This window comes from Schistocerca cancellata, chromosome 8, assembly GCF_023864275.1.
Source record: "Schistocerca cancellata isolate TAMUIC-IGC-003103 chromosome 8, iqSchCanc2.1, whole genome shotgun sequence".
Taxonomy (NCBI): domain Eukaryota; kingdom Metazoa; phylum Arthropoda; class Insecta; order Orthoptera; family Acrididae; genus Schistocerca; species Schistocerca cancellata.
In genome coordinates, this window is record NC_064633.1 from 423,557,295 (window position 1) to 423,565,014 (window position 7,720).

Genomic DNA, 7,720 nt, shown 5'->3' on the forward strand with positions numbered 1-7,720 from the left:
CCCCCCCCCCCCCCCCCAATCCCCAAAATTTACGGGAATAAGGTGACTTGTATGTGCGGATGTGGTGACAACTCTCCCTCTAGCGAAGCTCCAAGGCCTCATTGCTTTCACGCCACGACGTGTCGCCGCTGTCATCTGTGCGAGAGATGGACATCCGGCTATCAGGTAGGTCGTCGTAATGTCGTGCTGATGAGTATAGATGATCGAGTGGATTACAGCGAAGTATTGACGCTAGATGCACGGAGTAGTAGTTGGCCCTCAACATAAACAAATGTAACATACAATACACAAAAAAGTGGAAATTCACTTTACTGTACAATTATTGGATTGTCGAACAATTAATGGAGATTATCATACCTATGAAATGTCTGGGAACATGTGCACGCAACAATTTAAAGTGGAATGGCCACCTGATACTAAACTTAGGAAAGGAAGATAGCAGACTGATATTCACAGGAAGATTCCTCAGGAAGTGTAATCCATCACGCAAAAAGTAACTAACAAAGCGCTCATTTGAAACTTCCTGGAAGATTAAAATTGTATGCACACAGGACTCGATACTGGGACCTTCGCTTTTCACGAACAAGTACTCTATTAATTAAGCTATCCCAATACGACGCAGAATCCTTTCTCACAGTTGTACTTCAGCTAGTACGTCTCCTATCTTGGAAAATTCACGGACGCTCTTCTGCGTATCAGGTTCGAGTCTCGCTTCGGCACACATTTTTAGTCTGCTAGGAAATTTCAAATCTGCACACATTTTGCTGCGGAGTGAAAATTCATTTTGGACATAAAGCCCTCGTTTGACCGTTACTTGAGTACTGCTCGTTAGCATGGGACCATTACCAGTAGAACTTAAAGAAGGAACAACGATTTCGTGATATGTTAGTAAGCGCGAAAGCGTCCCGGGGATGTTCCTTCAACCCCAGGGCAGACACTACAAGAGGGGCGCTGTGCATCGTAGTGAGACTTGCTCTTAAAATTCAGAGAGCGAAGTTCCTTGAAGAGTCAACTAGTACATTATTTTCTCCGACTTACATCTGGTGAAAAGACTATGAGCGTAAAATTTGAGGAATTCACTCTGGAGCTCACCGACAGTCGTTCCTCTTGAGAACCATTGGCGCCTGGAGTTGGATCGGGAGGGCGAGGAAAGAGAGATTGGTGCACACTCTGTAAGATGGCTTGCGGCACGTGCACTATCGGACGAAAAGTAGCCGAATACGAGTAAGTAATGCGGAACTGACCACTAGATGCCACGAAAGGCAGGGAGTTTTTTATTTCCAATAGAGACGTAGTAACAGTGAAATGGGTCGGTCAGGAGAGATCATTGACTTTGAAGGTGGACCAGTCCCTGAATGTCGCCTGAGCAACAAATACACCAGGGACATTTAACCTCTTCTAAAGCTGCTCGATTCGAGTTTTGGTGATGCGACTGTGAAGTGGAAACCCGAGGGAAGAACCACAGCCAAACCAAGACTGGGGACACTCCATGGGCTGACGGAAGATGGTTGTAAAAATGTTGCTTCACTGATGAGATCTTAAATGCTGCGAGCAGTACAACTAGCAGAATCACCGTGCATAGCGACGTATAAAGACTGGAGTACAACGGTCGAGCAATTCCCTAGGTGGCGGAGGAGGAGGAGGAAATTAGTGTTTAACGTCCCGTCGACAACGAGGTCATTAGAGACGGAGCGCAAGCTCGGGTGAGGGAAGGATGGGGAAGGAAATCGGCCGTGCCCTTTCAAAGGAACCATCCCGGCATTTGCCTGAAGCGATTTAGGGAAATCACGGAAAACCTAAATCAGGATGGCCGGAGACGGGATTGAACCGTCGTCCTCCCGAATGCGAGTCCAGTGTGCTAACCACTGCGCCACCCTAGGTGGCCGCGCGGTCTTGGGCGCCTTGCCACGGTTCGTGCGGCTGCCCCCGTCGGAGGTTCGAGTCCTCCCTCAGGCATGGGTGTTGTGTTGTCCTTCGCGTAAGTTAGTCTAAGTTAGTTTAAGTAGAGTGTAAGACTAGGGACCGAAGGCCTTAGCAGTTTGGTCCCTTAGCAATTCACACACATTTGAACAGTTCCCCAGGAGCCACACATTTCTGTAGTCAATGCTAAGCGACGGCTTAGTTCTATCTACATCTACATCCATACTCCGCAGGCCACATGACGGTGTGTGGCGGAGGGTACTTTGAGTAACTCTATCGGTTCTCCCTTCTATTCCAGTCTCGTATTGTTCGCGGAAAGAAAGATTGTCGGTATGCCTCTGTATGGGCTCTAATATCTCTGATTTTATCCTCATGGACTCTTCGCGAGATATACGTAGGAGGGAGCAATATACTGCTTGATTCCTCGGTGAAGCCCGTACCGAGCTACTGAGCATCTCTCTTGCACAGTCATCGACGGAGTTTATCTACCATCCCCGTAACGCTTTCGCGATTACTAAATGATCCTGTAACGAAGCCCGCTGCTCTCCGTTGGATCTTCTCTACCTCCTCTATCAACCCTATCTGGTACGGATCACACACCGGTGAGCAGTATTCAAGCAGTGGGCGAACAGGTGTACTGTAACCTACGTCCTTTGTTTTCGGACTGCATTTTCTTGGGATTCTTCCAACGAATCTCAGTCTGGCGTCTACTTTACCGACGGCTAATTTTATATGGTCATTCCATGTTAAATCACTCCTAATGCCTACTCCTAGATAATTTATGAAATTAACTGCCTCCAGTTGCTGACCTACTATATTGTAGCTAAATGTTAAAGGATCTTTCTTTCTACGTATTCGCAACACACTACACTTGTCTGCATTGAGATTCAATTGCCATTACCTGCACCATGCATCAATTAGTTGCAGATCCTCGGCCGGCCGCGGTGGTCTAGCGGTTATAGGCGCTCAGTCCGGAACCGCGCGACTGCTACGGTCGCAGGTTCGAATCCTGCCTCGGGCATGGATGTGTGTGATGTCCTTAGGTTAATTAGGTTTAAGTAGTTCTAAGTTCTAGAGGACTGATGACCACAGATGTTAAGTCCCATAGTGCTCAGAGCCATTTAAACCATTTTGCAGATCCTCCTGCATTTCAGTACAATTTTCCATTGTTACAAACTCTCGATATACTACAGCATCATCCGCAAAAAGCCTCAGTAAACCTCCGTAGTTATCTACAAGGTCATTTATATAAATTTTGAATAGAAACGGTCTACGATACTCCCCTGCGGCACACCTGAAATCACTCTTACTTCGGAAGACGTTTCTCCACTGAGAATGACATGGTGCGTTCTGTTATCTATGAACTCTCCAATCCAATCACACAATTGGTCTGATAGTCCATATGCTCTTACTTTGTTCATTAAACGACTGTGGGGAACTCTATCAAACGCCTTGCGGAAGTCAAGAAACATGGCATCTACCTGGGAACCTGTGTCTATGGCCCTCTGAGTCTCGTGGACGAATAGCGCGAGCTGGGTTTCACACGATCGTCTTTTTCGAAACCCATGCTGATTTCTACAGAGTAGATTTCTAGTCTCCAGAAAAGTCATTATACTCGAACATAATACGTGTTCCAAAATTCTACAACTAATCGACGATAGAGCGAGCGGTGTAAAGAGCGATCCCACTGGGCAGTGGATGACAGTAAACCACTGATATGGAATGATGAATCCCACCATGTGGCAATGCACTGGAAGGGTTTAAGTTTGGTAAGTGCCCAGGGAACATTACCTTTCATTATCTATAGCGCCGCTTGTGAAGAACGGTGGAGGTGCTTTTGTGGTATGTTGGTATAAAACGCTAAATGCATAATGATGCGAACACATTTGACAACACTGTATACTGTGTGAAGCAGAGGAACAGTTTGGAGACAGTGACTGCTCATATCAGTTTGGCAATGCACCCTGTCATAAAGTAGCGTCTCTAAGGCACTGGTAAACCGAACTTGAATAAAACCGCAAACAGCTCTTACGAGATGATTTATTCACGACCGCTTTCGCTGTTTTAAAGTAGCATCTTTGTATGGTTAGTGATCTCACATGACTACGAACGTGGGGGGGGGGGGGGGGCGTCTCTGTGTGCCAATATGACGCTACTAACCACTTGAAGATGCTGCTGTAACTGAAGATGTTGCTTTAACGGAGCGAAACAGGTTGTGAGAAAATCTCCACGTAACAGCTACGTGGGTTGGAACTTAAATAGTGGCAACACTGCTGTGGAGACACTATGCAATGGAATCTACTATTGTTGCTGATAGCACACGTTGTTGACATACCTACATTATCTCCGAGCAAATGGACTTGCCCGTCCCATGTCACCGGCGTGAGCATAATCAAGGGAAAGACAGTCATTTGTGAGCGAGTGGTCTAACGTAACGGTGTCACTATGTTTTCGAAACAGGAACGACGGAATTTGATCAGGATTGAATGTGCCAGAGGTCGTACTGCACGACGGTGTCATCAAGGTCTCCAAGGGGCGAGCGGGGAATCGGCATTGCAGTACAGTGGCATGCTGGGTAAAAGCCTTCAACGAAGGTCGGCAAACAGTGGCAGACATGCATCGGGCAGGTCGTCCTAGCGTCTCTGAAGAAGAAATGCATGCTGTTGCTGCGTTAGTGGACAGTGATCGACGCCATAGGATTCGTGAGCTCGCCCACGAAACCGGATTAGCGCATACGTTTGGGCTTCGCATCCTGAAGGAACGCCTGGGCATGCGAAAAATTGCATCACGATGGGTTCCGCATGACTTGGAAATGCAGAAATGGCTGCTTTACGACGCTGCTCAGACGCACTTGGACCGCTATGAGCGCGAAGGAGAGGCTTTCTTACGCTGTATCGTAACACTGGATGAGACATGGGTCACATCGTACGAGCCAAAACTGATCGCGAATCCAACGATTGGGGTCATTATGGGTCGCCGCGAAAGTCGAAAGTGCGTCAGAGCCCCAGTATGATGGAAGTTACGGTGATTCTCGTGTACGACTGTGATGGTGTTATCCTAACGCATTACGTTCCTCTACGGCAGACTGTCAATGCACAGTATTACTGTTAGTTTTTGGACTATCACCTGCGAACAGCTTTGCGAAAGCAGCGGCGACACTCTCTGCGCAACCTACCCATCATTTTGCACGACAATGCACGGGCGCATACAGCGCAAGCTGTGGCTGCTCTGTTCGGTTGATGGAACTGGGAATCAATGCACCATCCACCACACTCCCCGGACTTAAGTCCTTGTGACTTTCATTTGATTCCGAAGATGAAGGAACCACTTCGTGGCATTCGCTTCAGAACTGTTCAGAGATTCCACAGACAGTAGACCGTTCCATTCGCACCATCAACAGAACAGGCTCTGCTAACGGTATACTACTCCTTCCACATCACTGGTAACGGGTTCTACTCAAAGCTGGTGACTACTTTGAAGGACAGTAACAGGTGCAAACATGTGACTCTTTTGTATCAGTTGTGAATAGATAGTTGCCATTATTTAAGTTCCAACCCTTGTATTTGTGGTTTTATTCAAGCTGAATTTAGCATGAATTTCAACGGCTGTGGCTGCCCATATTACAAACTTGTATGTGTAATACAATGGACTGTGAACAATAACATTCTTGAAGTGGGTTATGACCAGATTCCCAACTTGAACGCTGTGGAGCATTTTGGGGTGAGTCAGAACTCCGACGTCGCCGCAGGCCCCTCCCGTTCACCACTATTACCTTGTCTGGTTCTTGATGGAGAATGGTGTGCAATTCCTCCACAGACAATCAGCCACTTCATTGGCAGTTACACCAGCAGCGTTCAAGCCGCTCAGGCGAACTGTGAGCAAGCCCTACATTAATGGCCAATAATAGATGTCCGGAAACCATTGATCAGATAGTAGAGAGGATCGGGGTATGATGGTATTTGGGGTGAGATGCACATTTACTCAAAGTGCTTCACTCCACCAAGAGAGTGCAGCGCTCGTCAGTCTGCAGGTTCCTTGTCTCAGCGTCTTGAATTGGAAGCGTCGGATGCAGTCGTAAACGATATTTTTCGCATTTGTTAGCTTCAAAAACCTGTGGCAATTGTTCCGACTTACTCTGCAACAGAATGTAAGATGTATATAAAACAATAATAGTGCTTTCTATCTACTTGCGTTATGTATAATTCTGTGATCAGCACTCAGTACGAATCGAAACCTGTATTTTGAACGTAGTTACATTTACCTTGTTGCCATATTGGAATAGATATTTCAACTGGCATCTCACCCAGAGCGCTGTAGAAGACGCCATATTTCCTTCGTTGTATGATGGTCATTCACATTATCTTTTAAGTATATTTATTTCTTTAAATATAATGCCTAGACATAATGAAAGAACGACAAATAGAGGACAGTGGACTGAAGAAAATCACCAGTTAGCAATGGAACATGAGAAAACGGGTGGCATGAGCTGTTTTAGAGCTTCCATGTCAGACTTTAAAAAAGACTTTAAAATGACGAAAAAAGAGGAATGGTACCTCGAAGTGAGTAACTTAGAAAAACCATTTCTTTTGCTTTTGACTAACAACCAGCACGAAATTTAATTATTTAATTATTAATTTATTGAAACAAAAATGCGCAAAGGTTCTGTTAAAAAATTAATGGTAATAATAAGTTATAATTAACAGCAGTGACAATTGTTGCAAATGAAAATACCGCTTTTAATTAAGAATATTGCGTTGTGTTTTTAGCTTGTTTTGACGCAGTAAACGAGGAACAACTTGTGTTATACATTAAGAGGCTACCAATTTCCGATTTCCTGCTACTGGAGAAGGAGTGCGAAAACTGGCATTTCAGTTTTCCGAAACCATTGATATTTCTCATCACTTCGACAAGGCACGGCAGGGTGGGGTTGGTCACACTCATTCTTGAGACGTTTTCCTGGTCTTGTGAAGAGGAAGACCCAGGGACTTTCCACCGACAGTGCAATGGCTCTCAACAGGGAAGACACTGGAAATTATTTCTAATCGCTAAGGAACGTTCTCTTACAGAATAACTTGATTGACAAACCAGGCAATATCTTCAATACGGACGGGTCCTGTTTCCAGATGAACCCCAGAGTTGAGTCAGTCATAGTAGAAAAAGGCTCCCCAAAGACCTGTGGAGAAAGGGAGGAAACAAAGACCGTAATAACATGTTATAATGCTGAAGGGCATTTTTTGCCTGCAGCTTGTATTTTCAAGGAGAAAAACAAGAAATTTGTATGGGATGATTCTCTTCGAAATGGTATGTCAATTTGGCAATACTCATGTTGTGGTGAAAGGAATATTTCATCCCGAGAACAACACAAGGAAAGATATTGTTACTCCTTGACAGTGATGCATCGCATAGGTCTGCTACTGAGATGTTGAACTTACAGCAGACATGATATTATATCTTGGTATACTTCCCTCCTCATTCAACGCATTTCCTACAGCCACTATATCAATGTCTCTTCAAGTTGCTGAAGCACTTCTTCTACAAGGCAATGCGCACTTGTTGGACGATCTCTCGTCCAGCAGAAATACGTCAAGAGCCAAGTATGGACAATTGCTGAAGGAAGCGTGGCAAAAGATGTGCAACGCCATCAAACGCCAGTAGTGCATTTGAAACCTGCGGTGTCTTTCCACTGAAGGCCCACAAAATACCTGAGGAAGGATTTTCTGATTGTGATACTGTGTTGGCGAAATGAAACCTAAAGAAACCAAACTTGCTGTTAGATCAAAAACTGCAAGTGAAGAAAACG

At 45.4% G+C, this 7,720-nt stretch overlaps 1 non-coding gene across 1 annotated transcript; it reads right to left on the reverse strand.

The window, feature by feature from the left end:
• Positions 1 to 1,807: 1,807 nt before the first annotated feature.
• Positions 1,808 to 1,885, reverse strand: Trnaa-cgc (transfer RNA alanine (anticodon CGC)). The gene has a single exon. It is a non-coding gene; the product is annotated as a tRNA-Ala (tRNA).
• Between the last annotated feature and the right edge of the window lie 5,835 nt (positions 1,886 to 7,720).